The sequence below is a fragment of the Scyliorhinus torazame genome, chromosome 19 (genome assembly GCF_047496885.1).
Source record: "Scyliorhinus torazame isolate Kashiwa2021f chromosome 19, sScyTor2.1, whole genome shotgun sequence".
Lineage (NCBI taxonomy): Eukaryota > Metazoa > Chordata > Chondrichthyes > Carcharhiniformes > Scyliorhinidae > Scyliorhinus > Scyliorhinus torazame.
In genome coordinates, this window is record NC_092725.1 from 7,412,486 (window position 1) to 7,426,831 (window position 14,346).

The 14,346-nt window shown below is 67.4% G+C and overlaps 1 protein-coding gene across 1 annotated transcript in view; it reads left to right on the plus strand.

Annotated features, from left to right (window-relative positions):
- Positions 1–6,718: 6,718 nt before the first annotated feature.
- Positions 6,719–14,346, plus strand: part of LOC140396613 (uncharacterized) — a 165,361-nt gene continuing 157,733 nt past the window's right edge. The window contains 1 exon segment of the mRNA XM_072485408.1: positions 6,719–6,767. The gene's annotated coding sequence lies outside the window, so the exon portion shown is untranslated.

Genomic DNA, 14,346 nt, shown 5'->3' on the forward strand with positions numbered 1-14,346 from the left:
TAGGTGTGAGCTCGATTCTCTCTTTCTCTCGGAAACACACTCTCACTCTGTACCTTTCCTGATGGATACAGAGCAGGGTAAGGTAGGTGTGAGCTTGATTCTCTCTCTGTAACACACTCTCACTCTGTACCTTTCCTGATGGATACAGAGCAGGGTCAGGTAGGTGACAGCTCAATTCTCTCTCTCGCTGTAACAGACTCTCACTCTGTACCTTTCCTGATGGATACAGAGCAGGGTAAGGCAGGTGACAGCTCGATTCTCTCTCTCTGTAACACACTCTCACTCTGTACCTTTCCTGATGGATACAGAGCAGGGTAAGGTCGGTGACAGCTCGATTCTCTCTCTCTGTAACACACTCTCACTCTGTACCTTTCCTGATGGATACAGAGCAGGGTAAGGTAGGTGTGAGCTCGATTCTCTCTCTCTGTAACACACTCTGTACCTTTCCTGATGGATACAGAGCAGTGTGTAGCGCACAAAGACTCCCGAGAGACGAATAGAGATGAATTCGATGAGGCTTTATTAAGCGTGACTTGTTCCCCGCAGTTCAGCAACAGACTGGCCTGCGGGGGAGAACTCCTGGTTCTTATACTCCGCCTTCAGGGCGGAGCTAGAGATCAACAGCCAACCAGGACCCGGGATCTGTCAGCCAATGACATCACGGCTTCACAGTCCCACATGACCCCCAATGCATACTACCACATTCACCCCTTGTTAAAAATGAACCCAGCGGGGTGGTGCTTCGCATGGTGGTAGGGGTTTACAAGGCTGGTCCTGGGAGGAAAAAAAACTTTTGCATGTCGTTACAGTGCCCTACACTGGGTTATGTACAGGGTTTTTTGTTTTGAACTATTTACAGTATTCGTAAGAGGGAAAAGGAAAAAAAAAACATTCTCGTTAAAGTCCACAACATTCTAGTGTTACACCGATGCCACGAGTCGGGCGGGCGGTCTGGTCGTCCGTGTCGATCGCCTCAGCCCCGGTGGTGGTGCAGGTGCTTGTTCCAGCGTTGTCACCTCCGGGAGCTTTACGGTTTCTGCTTCAGCTTCACTTCTGGTCGGGCCTGGGAGGAGGGGGACCGATCCTCCTGGGAAGGGGGCGGTCGCGGGGTGCGGCGGTGGCAGGAAGGGGGGGGGTTGGGTGCTTGGTGTCGAGGGTGTGCGTGTGTTGCCGGCGGGCACCAGATCTCACAGGGAGACCGTGTCCTGTCGGCCGTCAGGGTACGCCACGTAGGCGTACTGCGGGTTCGCGTGGAGGAGGTGAACCCTCTCGACCAACGGGTCCGACTTGTGCGCCCGCACATGTTTCCGGAGCAAGATGGGTCCTGGGGCCGCCAGCCAGGTCGGCAGCGACGTTCCAGAGGAGGACTTCCTGGGGAAGACAAGGAGGCGCTCATGGGGCGTTTGGTTAGTGGTGGTACACAGTAGCGACCGGATGGAGTGGAGGGCGTCCGGGAAGACCTCCTGCCACCGTGAAACTGGGAGATCCCTGGACCGTAGGGCCAGTAGGACGGTCTTCCAGACCGTGCCGTTCTCCCTCTCTACTTGCCCGTTCCCCCAGGGGTTGTACCTGGTCGTCCTGCTCAAGGCTATACCCTTGCTGAGCAGGAACTGGCGCAGCTCGTCACTCATGAAGGAGGACCCCCTGTCGCTATGGACGTATGCGGGGCAACCGAACAGTGTGAATATGGTGCTAAGGGCTTTAATAACTGTGGCCGCTGTCATGTCAGGGCAGGGGATGGCGAAGGGGAAACGGGAGCACTCGTCCACCACGTTCAGGAAGTATGGGTTGCGGTCGGTGGAGGGGAGGGGCCCTTTGAAATCCAGACTGAGGCGTTCAAAGGGGCAGGAAGCCTTAATCAGGTGCGCTCTATCTGGCCTGAAAAGATGCGGTTTGCACTCTACGCAGATGTGGCAGTTCCTTGTGACTGTACGGACCTCCTCCACGGAGTAGGGGAGGTTGCGGGACTTTATAAAATGGTAGAACCGAGTGACCCCCGGGTGGCAGAGGTCCTCGTGGAGGGTTTGGAGACGGTTAATTTGTGCGTTGGCACATGTGCCGCGGGATAGGGCATCGGACGGCTCGTTCAGCTTTCCGGGACGGTACAAGATCTCATAGTTGAAGGTGGAGAGCTCGATCCTCCACCTTAAGATCTTGTCATTTTTAATTTTGCCCCGCTGTGCATTATCGAACATGAAGGCTACCGACCGTTGGTCAGTGAGGAGAGTGAATCTCCTGCCGGCCAGGTAATGCCTCCAATGTCGCACAGCTTCCACTATGGCTTGGGCTTCCTTTTCCACTGAGGAGTGGCGGATTTCTGAGGCGTGGAGGGTTCGGGAGAAAAAGGCCACGGGTATGCCCGCTTGGTTAAGGGTGGCCGCTAGAGCTATGTCGGAGGCGTCGCTCTCGACTTGGAAGGGGAGGGACTCGTCGATGGCGCACATCGTGGCCTTTGCGATATCCGCTTTGATGCGGCTGAAGGCCTGGCAAGCCTCTGTCGACATGGGGAAGGTAGTGGTCTGTATTAGCGGGCGGGCCTTGTCTGCGTACTGGGGGACCCACTGGGCGTAGTATGAAAAGAACCCCAGGCAGCGTTTTAGGGCTTTTGAGCAGTGAGGGAGGGGAAATTCCATGAGGGCGCGCATACGTTCGGGGTCAGGGCCTATTATCCCATTGCGCACTACGTATCCCAGGATGGCCAACCGGTTGGTGCTAAAAACGCACTTGTCCTCGTTGTATGTGAGGTTCAAGGCTTTGGCGGTCTGGAGGAATTTTTGGAGGTTGGTGTCGTGGTCCTGCTGATCGTGGCCGCAGATGGTTACGTTGTCGAGATACGGGAACGTGGCCTGCAACCAGTGTTGATCAACCATTCGGTCCATCTCTCGTTGGAAGACCGAAACCCCGTTTGTGACTCCAAATGGGACCCCTAGGAAGTGGTATAATCGTCCGTCTGCCTCGAAGGCTGTGTACTTGCGGTCACTTGGGCGGATGGGGAGCTGGTGGTAGGCGGACTTGAGGTCCACGGTGGAGAAGACCTTATATTGGGCAATCCGATTGACCATGTCGGATATGCGGGGGAGAGGGTACGCATATAGCTGTGTGTCCCTGTTGATGGTCTGGCTATAGTCTATGACCATCCTTTGCTTCTCCCCTGTCTTTACTACTACCACCTGTGCTCTCCAGGGACTATTGCTGGCCTGGATTATGCCCTCCTTCAGTAGCCGCTGGACTTCGGACCGAATGAATGTCCGGTCCTGGGCGCTGTACCGTCTGCTCCTAGTGGCGACGGGTTTGCAATCCGGGGTGAGGTTTGCAAACCAGGATTGGGGGCTCAACCTTGAGGGTTGCGAGGCCGCAGATAGTGAGTGGGGGTATTGGGCCGCCGAATTGGAAGGTTAGGCTCTGCAGATTGCACTGGAAGTCTAATCCCAGTAATGTGGGCGCGCAGAGTTGGGGAAGGACATAGAGCCTGTAGTTTTTAAACTCCCTCCCTTGCACCGTTAGGGTCACTATGCAGAACCCTTTGATCTGTACGGAGTGGGATCCTGCAGCTAGGGAAATCTTTTGCGCACTGGGACGGATGGTCAAAAAACAGCGTCTTACCGTGTCGGGGTGGATGAAGCTTTCCGTGCTCCCGGAGTCGACCAGGCATGGTGTCTCGTGCCCGTTGATCAGCACCGTTGTTGTCGTCGTCTGGAGCGTCCGGGGCCGTGCTTGGTCCAGCGTCATTGAGGCCAGACGTGGTCGTAGTGCTTGAGCGTCTTCCTCGAACCCCGTGGAGCCGTCGATGCTGGGGTCCATTGTTGCCGTCCAAGATGGCGGCGGGGTGAACAAAATGGCCGCCCCCATGCATCGCACATGGCTGGGGGGTCACAAGATGGCGGTGGGGGTGGACAAAATGGCCGCCCCCATGCGTCGCACAGGGCTGGGGGGTCCCAAGATGGCGGCGCCCCTCCTCCCCTCGTGGTGGCCGGGACCCAAAATGGCGGCGCCTGCGGGTCGCACATGGGGCACTGGGGGGATTGGGGAGCGTTTGGAACGCGCAGGACTCATTGTTCTCCGGGGACAGCGGCGACCTCCCGGGCCCGGCACACAGCCGCAAAATGGCCCTTTTTCCCGCAGCTCTTACAAATCGCTGCGCAGGCCGTGCAGCGCTGCCGGGGGTGTTTCGCCTGGCCGCAGAAATAGCAGCGGGCTCCCCCGGGATGGTCTGGCGTCTGAACCGCGCAAGCCTGTGGGGGGGGGGGTTTGTCGCGACGGGGGTCACGGAGCCGCACGGTCGGGGCCGTAGGCGCGGGCGTTTTGCGCGGCCACATCTAGGGAGGCTGCAAGGGCCCGTGCCTCTGAGAGTCCTCGCGACTCTTTTTCTAACAGTCTTTGGCGGATTTGGGGAGAGTTCATACCTGCCACAAACGCATCGCGAATTAGCATGTCCGTGTGTTCAATCGCGTTTACCGGCGGGCAGCTGCAGGCCCGTCCCAAAATTAGCAGCGCAGCGTAGAATTCGTCTAGCGATTCTCCGGGACTTTGCCGTCTCATTGCGAGTTGGTAGCGTGCGTAGATCTGGTTCACTGGGCGAACGTAGATGCTCTTTAGTGCTGCGAACGCCGTCTGGAAATCCTCTGCGTCTTCTATGAGAGGGTAAATTTCCGGGCTTACCCTCGAGTGCAGGACCTGTAGTTTCTGGTCTTCTGTGACCCGGCCGGGGGCCGTTCTGAGGTAGGCTTCGAAACAAATCTGCCAGTGTTTGAAAACTGCTGCTGAGTTCACTGCGTGGGGGCTGATCCTCAGGCATTCCGGGACGATCCTGAGCTCCATAGTCCTTTAAGCACGCTTAATAAATTGTAGCGCACAAAGACTCCCGAGAGACGAATAGAGGTGACGTCGATGAGGCTTTATTAAGCGTGACTTGTTCCCCGCAGTTCAGCAACAGACTGGCCTGCGGTGGAGAACTCCTGGTTCTTATACTCCGCCTTCAGGGCGGAGCTAGAGATCAACAGCCAACCAGGACCCGGGATCTGTCAGCCAATGACATCACGGCTTCACAGTCCCACATGACCCCCACTGCATACTACCACACAGGGTAAGGTAGGTGTGAGCTCGATTCTCTCTCTCTCTGTAACACACTCTCACTCTGTACCTTTCCTGATGGATACAGAGCAGTGTAAGGTAGGTGTGAGCTCGATTCTCTCTCTCTGTAACACACTCTCACTCTGTACCTTTCCAGATGGATACAGAGCAGGGTAAGGTAGGTGTGAGCTCGATTCTCTCTCTCTCTGTAACACACTCTCACTCTGTACCTTTCCTGATGGATACAGAGCAGTGTAAGGTAGGTGTGAGCTCGATTCTCTCTCTCTGTAACACACTCTCACTCTGTACCTTTCCTGATGGATACAGAGCAGGGTAAGGTAGGTGTGAGCTCGATTCTCTCTCTCTGTAACACACTCTCACTCTGTACCTTTCCAGATGGATACAGAGCAGTGTAAGGTAGGTGACAGCTCGATTCTCTCTCTCTCTGTAACACACTCTCACTCTGTACCTTTCCTGATGGATACAGAGCAGTGTAAGGTAGGTGTGAGCTCGATTCTCTCTCTCTCTGTAACACACTCTCACTCTGTACCTTTCCTGATGGATACAGAGCAGGGTAAGGTAGGTGTGAGCTTGATTCTCTCTCTCTGCAACACACTCTCACTCTGTACCTTTCCTGATGGATACAGAACAGGGTAAGGTAGGTAACAGCTCGATTCTCTCTCTCTGTAACACACTCTCACTCTGTACCTTTCCTGATGGATACAGAGCAGGGTAAGGTAGGTGGAAGCTCGATTCTCTCTCTCATTATAACGATCAGAGTGAGGCTCGGGGTTTATTATAACGGTCAGAGTGACCCTCGGGGTTTATTATAACGGTCAGAGTGACTCTCGGGGTTTATTATAACGGTCAGAGTGACTCTCGGGGTTTATTATAACGGTCAGAGTGACTCTCGGGGTGTATTATAACGTTCAGAGTGACTCTCGGGGTTTATTATAACGGTCAGAGTGACGCTCGGGGTTTATTATAACGGTCAGAGTGAGACTCGGGGTTTATTATAACGGTCAGAGTGACGCTCGGGGTTTATTATAACGGTCAGAGTGGCTCTCGGGGTTTATTATAACGGTCAGAGTGACGGTCGGGGTTTATTATAACGGTCAGAGTGACTCTCGGGGTTTATTATAACGGTCAGAGTGACTCTCGGGGTTTATTATAACGGTCAGAGTGACTCTCGGGGTTTATTATAACGGTCAGAGTGACTCTCGGGGTTTATTATAACGGTCAGAGTGACTCTCGGGGTTTATTATAACGGTCAGAGTGACTCTCGGGGTTTATTATAACGGTCAGAGTGAGGCTCGGGGTTTATTATAACGGTCAGAGTGACTCTCGGGGTTTATTATAACGGTCAGAGTGAGGCTCGGGGTTTATTATAACGGTCAGAGTGACGCTCGGGGTTTATTATAACGGTCAGAGTGACTCTCGGGGTTTATTATAACGGTCAGAGTGACGCTCGGGGTTTATTATAACGGTCAGAGTGACTCTCGGGGTTTATTATAACGGTCAGAGTGACTCTCGGGGTTTATTATAACGGTCAGAGTGAGGTTGGTTTCCGGGTGTTGTGTTGCCTTATCCCCCTGCCCAGTTTCCCCGGACTCTCTCCTCACGATGTCTGTCTCTGTCTATTTCAGATATTAAACGTTTCTTCGAAGATTTCCCAGAGTGATCTGGATTATTTGCAGGTGAGAGCTGTTTCAGTCAATCTACGAGTCTGTTTCCTCTCACTCTGCCTCCACTCTCTCCGTCGTAAAGCGGCTGTGTGACCCTGTCCTCAGCACAGGGACCTTTTGTGGAGAACGTTTCCCGCTCCATTCTCTCATCACTCACCTTGTTCATTAATAAACTCGTCACTCCCCTTCTTGTGCGATAGTCATGGAGAATTCACACGATCTGCGTGTCACTGGCCGAGTCCAGCATTATTCCCCATCCCTAATTGCCGCTCGAGAAGGTGGTGGGTGAGCCGCCATCTTGAGCCACTGCAGTCCCGTTAGGTGTAGGTCCACCCACAGTGCTGTTAGGGAGGGAGTTGCAGGATTTTGACCCAGCGACAGTGAAGGAACGGCCGATATATTTCCCAGTCAGGGTGTGAGTGCGGCTCGGAGGGGAACCTCCAGGTGGTGGGTGTCCGCACTCACTCGCACACTCAGTCACGGGTCACCGGGACGCTCCTCGCCGGGACGCTCCTCGCCGGGACGCTCCTCGCCGGGACGCTCCTCGCCGGGACGCTCCTCGCCGGGACGCTCCTCGCCGGGACGATTCTCGCCGGGACGCTCCTCGCCGGGACGCTCGTCGCCGGGACGATTCTCGCCGGGACGCTCCTCGCCGGGACGATTCTCGCCGGGACGCTCCGCACCGGGACGCTCCTCGCCGGGACGATTCTCGCCGGGACGCTCCTCGCCGGGACGCTCGTCGCCGGGACGCTCCTCGCCGGGACGCTCCTCGCCGGGACGCTCCTCGCCGGGACGCTCCTCGCCGGGACGCTCCTCGCCGGGACGCTCCTCGCCGGGACGCTCCTCGCCGGGACACTCCGCACCGGGCCCCTCCGCGCCGGGCCCCTCCGCACCGGGACGCTCCGCACCGGGCCCCTCCGCACCGGGCCCCTCCGCACCGGGCCCCTCCGCACCGGGACGCTCCCCGCTGGGCCCCTCCGCGCCGGGACGCTTCTCACCATGACGCTCCGCGCCGGGACGCTCCTCGCCGGGCCCCTCCGCGCCGGGCCCCTCCGCACCGGGACGCTCCTCGCCGGGACGCTCCTCGCCGGGACGCTCCGCACCGGGACGCTCCGCGCCGGGCCCCTCCGCGCCGGGACGCTCCTCGCCGGGACGCTCCTCGCCGGGACGCTCCTCGCCGGGACGCTCCTCGCCGGGACGCTCCTCGCCGGGACGCTCCTCGCCGGGCCCCTCCGCACCGGGACGATTCTCGCCGGGACGCTCCTCGCCGGGACGATTCTCGCCGGGACGCTCCTCGCCGGGCCCCTCCGCACCGGGCCCCTCCGCACCGGGCCCCTCCGCACCGGGACGCTCCTCGCCGGGCCCCTCCGCGCCGGGCCCCTCCGCGCCGGGCCCCTCCGCGCCGGGCCGCTCCTCGCCGGGACGCTCGTCGCCGGGACGCTCCGCACCGGGACGCTCCTCGCCGGGACGCTCCTCGCCGGGACGCTCCTCGCCGGGACGCTCCGCACCGGGACGCTCCTCGCCGGGACGCTCCTCGCCGGGACGCTCCGCACCGGGACGCTCCTCGCCGGGACGCTCCTCGCCGGGACGCTCCGCGCCGGGACGCTCCTCGCCGGGACGCTCCTCGCCGGGACGCTCCTCGCCGGGACGCTCCGCACCGGGACGCTCCTCGCCGGGACGCTCCTCGCCGGGACGCTCCGCGCCGGGACGCTCCTCGCCGGGACGCTCCTCGCCGGGACGCTCCGCACCGGGACGCTCCTCGCCGGGACGCTCCTCGCCGGGACGCTCCGCACCGGGACGCTCCTCGCCGGGACGCTCCTCGCCGGGACGCTCCGCGCCGGGACGCTCCTCGCCGGGACGCTCGTCGCCGGGACGCTCCGCACCGGGACGCTCCTCGCCGGGACGCTCCTCGCCGGGACGCTCCTCGCCGGGACGCTCCGCACCGGGACGCTCCTCGCCGGGACGCTCCTCGCCGGGACGCTCCGCACCGGGACGCTCCTCGCCGGGACGCTCCTCGCCGGGACGCTCCGCGCCGGGACGCTCCTCGCCGGGACGCTCCTCGCCGGGACGCTCCGCACCGGGACGCTCCTCGCCGGGACGCTCCGCACCGGGACGCTCCTCGCCGGGACGCTCCTCGCCGGGACGCTCCGCGCCGGGACGATTCTCGCCGGGACGCTCCTCGCCGGGACGATTCTCGCCGGGACGCTCCTCGCCGGGCCTCTCCGCACCGGGCCTCTCCGCACCGGGCCTCTCCGCACCGGGCCCCTCCGCACCGGGCCCCTCCGCACCGGGACGCTCCGTGCCGGGCCCCTCCGCACCGGGACGCACCGCGCCGGGACGCTCCTCGCCGGGACGCTCCGCACCGGGACGCTCCTCGCCGGGACGCTCCTCGCCGGGACGCTCCTCGCCGGGACGCTCCTCGCCGGGACGCTCCTCGCCGGGACGTACCGCGCCGGTCCGCACCGGGACGCTCCTCGCCGGGACGCTCCTCGCCGGGACGATTCTCGCCGGGACGCTCCGCACCGGGCCCCTCCGCACCGGGCCCCTCCGCACCGGGCCCCTCCGCACCGGGCCCCTCCGCACCGGGACGCTCCTCGCCGGGACGCTCCTCGCCGGGACGCTCCTCGCCGGGACGCTCCTCGCCGGGACGCTCCTCGCCGGGACGCTCCGCGCCGGGACGCTCCGCACCGGGACGCTCCTCGCCGGGACGCTCCTCGCCGGGACGCTCCGCACCGGGACGCTCCTCGCCGGGACGCTCCTCGCCGGGACGCTCCGCGCCGGGACGATTCTCGCCGGGACGCTCCTCGCCGGGACGATTCTCGCCGGGCCTCTCCGCACCGGGCCCCTCCGCACCGGGCCCCTCCGCACCGGGCCCCTCCGCACCGGGACGCACCGTGCCGGGCCCCTCCTCGCCGGGACGCTCCTCGCCGGGACGCTCCTCGCCGGGACGCTCCGCACCGGGACGCTCCTCGCCGGGACGCTCCGCGCCGGGACGGGACGCTCCTCGCCGGGACGCTCCGCGCCGGGACGCTCCTCGCCGGGACGCTCCGCGCCGGGACGCTCCTCGCCATGACGCTCCTCGCCGGGACGCTCCGCGCCGGGACGCTCCTCGCCGGGACGCTCCTCGCCGGGACGCTCCTCGCCGGGACGCTCCGCGCCGGGACGCTCCTCGCCGGGACGTTCCTCGCCGGGACGCTCCTCGCCGGGACGCTCCTCGCCGGGACGCTCCTCGCCGGGACGCTCCGCACCGGGATGCTCCGCGCCGGGACGGGACGCTCCTCGCCGGGACGCTCCTCGCCGGGACGCTCCTCGCCGGGACGCACCGCGCCGGGACGCTCCTCGCCGGGACGCTCCTCGCCGGGACGCTCCTCGCCGGGACGCTCCTCGCCGGGACGCTCCTCGCCGGGACGCTCCTCGCCGGGCCCCTCCGCGCCGGGCCCCTCCGCGCCGGGACGCTCCTCGCCGGGACGCTCCTCGCCGGGACGCTCCTCGCCGGGCCCCTCCGCGCCGGGACGCTCCTCGCCGGGACGCTCCTCGCCGGGACGCTCCGCGCCGGGACGGGACGCTCCTCGCCGGGACGCTCCTCGCCGGGACGCTCCTCGCCGGGACGCTCCTCGCCGGGACGCTCCGCGCCGGGCCCCTCCTCGCCGGGACGCTCCTCGCGGGGACGCTCCTCGCGGGGACGCTCCTCGCCGGGCCCCTCCGCGCCGGGACGGGACGCTCCTCGCCGGGACGCTCCTCGCCGGGACGCTCCTCGCGGGGACGCTCCTCGCCGGGACGCTCCTCGCCGGGACGTTCCTCGCCGGGACGCTCCTCGCCGGGACGCTCCTCGCCGGGACGCACCGCGCCGGGACGCTCCGCACCGGGACGCTCCTCGCCGGGACGCTCCTCGCCGGGACGCTCCTCGCCGGGACGCTCCTCGCCGGGACGCTCCTCGCCGGGACGCTCCTCGCCGGGACGCTCCGCACCGGGACGCTCCTCGCCGGGACGCTCCTCGCCGGGACGCTCCGCGCCGGGACGCTCCTCGCCAGGACGCTCCTCGCCGGGCCTCTCCTCGCCGGGACGCTCCTCGCCGGGCCTCTCCTCGCCGGGACGCTCCTCGCCGGGCCTCTCCTCGCCGGGACGCTCCTCGCCGGGCCTCTCCTCGCCGGGACGCTCCTCGCCGGGCCTCTCCTCGCCGGGACGCTCCTCGCCGGGACGCTCCTCGCTGGGACGCTCCGCGCCGGGACGCACCGCGCCGGGACGCTCCTCGCCGGGACGTTCCTCGCCGGGACGCTCCTCGCCGGGACGTTCCTCGCCGGGACGCTCCTCGCCGGGACGCTCCTCGCCGGGACGTTCCTCGCCGGGACGCTCCTCGCCGGGACGTTCCTCGCCGGGACGCTCCTCGCCGGGACGCACCGCGCCGGGACGCTCCTCGCCAGGACGCTCCTCGCCGGGACGCTCCTCGCCGGGACGCTCCTCGCCGGGACGCTCCTCGCCGGGACGCTCCTCGCCGGGACGCACCTCGCCGGGACGCTCCTCGCCGGGACGCTCCTCGCCGGGACGCTCCTCGCCAGGACGCTCCTCGCCGGGACGCTCCTCGCCGGGACGCTCCTCGCCGGGACGCTCCTCGCCGGGACGCTCCGCACCGGGACGCTCCGCACCGGGACGCTCCGCGCCGGGCCCCTCCGCACCAGGACGCTCCTCGCCGGGACGCTCCTCGCCAGGACGCTCCTCGCCGGGACGCTCCTCGCCGGGACGCTCCTCGCCGGGACGCTCCTCGCCGGGACGCTCCGCACCGGGACGCTCCGCACCGGGACGCTCCGCGCCGGGCCCCTCCGCACCAGGACGCTCCTCGCCGGGACGCTCCTCGCCGGGACGCTCCTCGCCGGGACGCTCCTCGCCGGGACGCTCCTCGCCGGGACGCTCCGCACCGGGACGCTCCTCGCCGGGACGCTCCTCGCCGGGACGCTCCGCACCAGGACGCTCCTCGCCGGGACGCTCCTCGCCGGGCCTCTCCTCGCCGGGACGCTCCTCGCCGGGACGGGACGCTCCTCGCCGGGCCTCTCCTCGCCGGGCCTCTCCGCGCCGGGACGCTCCGCACCGGGACGCTCCTCGCCGGGACGCTCCTCGCCGGGACGCTCCGCACCGGGACGCTCCTCGCCATGACGCTCCTCGCCGGGCCTCTCCTCGCCGGGCCTCTCCGCGCCGGGACGCTCCTCGCCGGGACGCTCCTCGCCGGGACGCTCCGCGCCGGGACGGGACGCTCCTCGCCGGGCCTCTCCTCGCCGGGCCCCTCCGCGCCGGGACGCTCCTCGCCGGGACGCTCCTCGCCGGGACGCTCCTCGCCGGGACGCTCCTCGCCGGGACGCACCGCGCCGGGACGCTCCTCGCCGGGACGCTCCTCGCCGGGACGCTCCTCGCCGGGACGCTCCTCGCCGGGACGCTCCTCGCCGGGACGCTCCTCGCCGGGCCCCTCCGCGCCGGGCCCCTCCGCGCCGGGACGCTCCTCGCCGGGACGCTCCTCGCCGGGACGCTCCTCGCCGGGCCCCTCCGCGCCGGGACGCTCCTCGCCGGGACGCTCCGCGCCGGGACGGGACGCTCCTCGCCGGGACGCTCCTCGCCGGGACGCTCCTCGCGGGGACGCTCCTCGCGGGGACGCTCCTCGCCGGGCCCCTCCGCGCCGGGACGGGACGCTCCTCGCCGGGACGCTCCTCGCCGGGACGCTCCTCGCGGGGACGCTCCTCGCCGGGACGCTCCTCGCCGGGACGTTCCTCGCCGGGACGCTCCTCGCCGGGACGTTCCTCGCCGGGACGCTCCTCGCCGGGACGCTCCTCGCCGGGACGTTCCTCGCCGGGACGCTCCTCGCCGGGACGCTCCTCGCCGGGACGCACCGCGCCGGGACGCTCCTCGCCGGGACGCTCCTCGCCGGGACGCTCCTCGCCGGGACGCTCCTCGCCGGGACGCTCCTCGCCGGGACGCTCCTCGCCGGGACGCTCCGCGCCGGGACGCTCCTCGCCAGGACGCTCCTCGCCGGGCCTCTCCTCGCCGGGACGCTCCTCGCCGGGCCTCTCCTCGCCGGGACGCTCCTCGCCGGGCCTCTCCTCGCCGGGACGCTCCTCGCCGGGCCTCTCCTCGCCGGGACGCTCCTCGCCGGGCCTCTCCTCGCCGGGACGCTCCTCGCCGGGACGCTCCTCGCTGGGACGCTCCGCGCCGGGACGCACCGCGCCGGGACGCTCCTCGCCGGGACGTTCCTCGCCGGGACGCTCCTCGCCGGGACGTTCCTCGCCGGGACGCTCCTCGCCGGGACGCTCCTCGCCGGGACGTTCCTCGCCGGGACGCTCCTCGCCGGGACGTTCCTCGCCGGGACGCTCCTCGCCGGGACGCACCGCGCCGGGACGCTCCTCGCCAGGACGCTCCTCGCCGGGACGCTCCTCGCCGGGACGCTCCTCGCCGGGACGCTCCTCGCCGGGACGCTCCTCGCCGGGACGCACCTCGCCGGGACGCTCCTCGCCGGGACGCTCCTCGCCGGGACGCTCCTCGCCAGGACGCTCCTCGCCGGGACGCTCCTCGCCGGGACGCTCCTCGCCGGGACGCTCCTCGCCGGGACGCTCCGCACCGGGACGCTCCGCACCGGGACGCTCCGCGCCGGGCCCCTCCGCACCAGGACGCTCCTCGCCGGGACGCTCCTCGCCAGGACGCTCCTCGCCGGGACGCTCCTCGCCGGGACGCTCCTCGCCGGGACGCTCCTCGCCGGGACGCTCCTCGCCGGGACGCTCCGCACCGGGACGCTCCTCGCCGGGACGCTCCTCGCCGGGACGCTCCGCACCAGGACGCTCCTCGCCGGGACGCTCCTCGCCGGGCCTCTCCTCGCCGGGACGCTCCTCGCCGGGACGGGACGCTCCTCGCCGGGCCTCTCCTCGCCGGGCCTCTCCGCGCCGGGACGCTCCGCACCGGGACGCTCCTCGCCGGGACGCTCCTCGCCGGGACGCTCCGCACCGGGACGCTCCTCGCCATGACGCTCCTCGCCGGGCCTCTCCTCGCCGGGCCTCTCCGCGCCGGGACGCTCCTCGCCGGGACGCTCCTCGCCGGGACGCTCCGCGCCGGGACGGGACGCTCCTCGCCGGGCCTCTCCTCGCCGGGCCCCTCCGCGCCGGGACGCTCCTCGCCGGGACGCTCCTCGCCGGGACGCACCGCGCCGGGACGCTCCTCGCCGGGACGCTCCTCGCCGGGACGCTCCTCGCCGGGCCTCTCCTCGCCGGGCCTCTCCTCGCCGGGACGCTCCTCGCCATGACGCTCCTCGCCGGGACGCTCCTCGCCGGGACGCTCCTCGCCGGGACGCTCCTCGCCGGGACGCTCCTCGCCGGGACGCTCCTCGCCGGGACGCTCCGCGCCGGGACGGGACGCTCCTCGCCGGGACGCTCCTCGCGGGGACGCTCCTCGCCGGGACGCTCCTCGCCGGGACGCTCCTCGCCGGGACGCTCCTCGCCGGGACGTTCCTCGCCGGGACGCTCCTCGCCGGGACGTTCCTCGCCGGGACGCTCCTCGCCGGGACGCTCCTCGCCGGGCCCCTCCGCGCCGGGACGGGACGCTCCTCGCCGGGCCCCTCCGC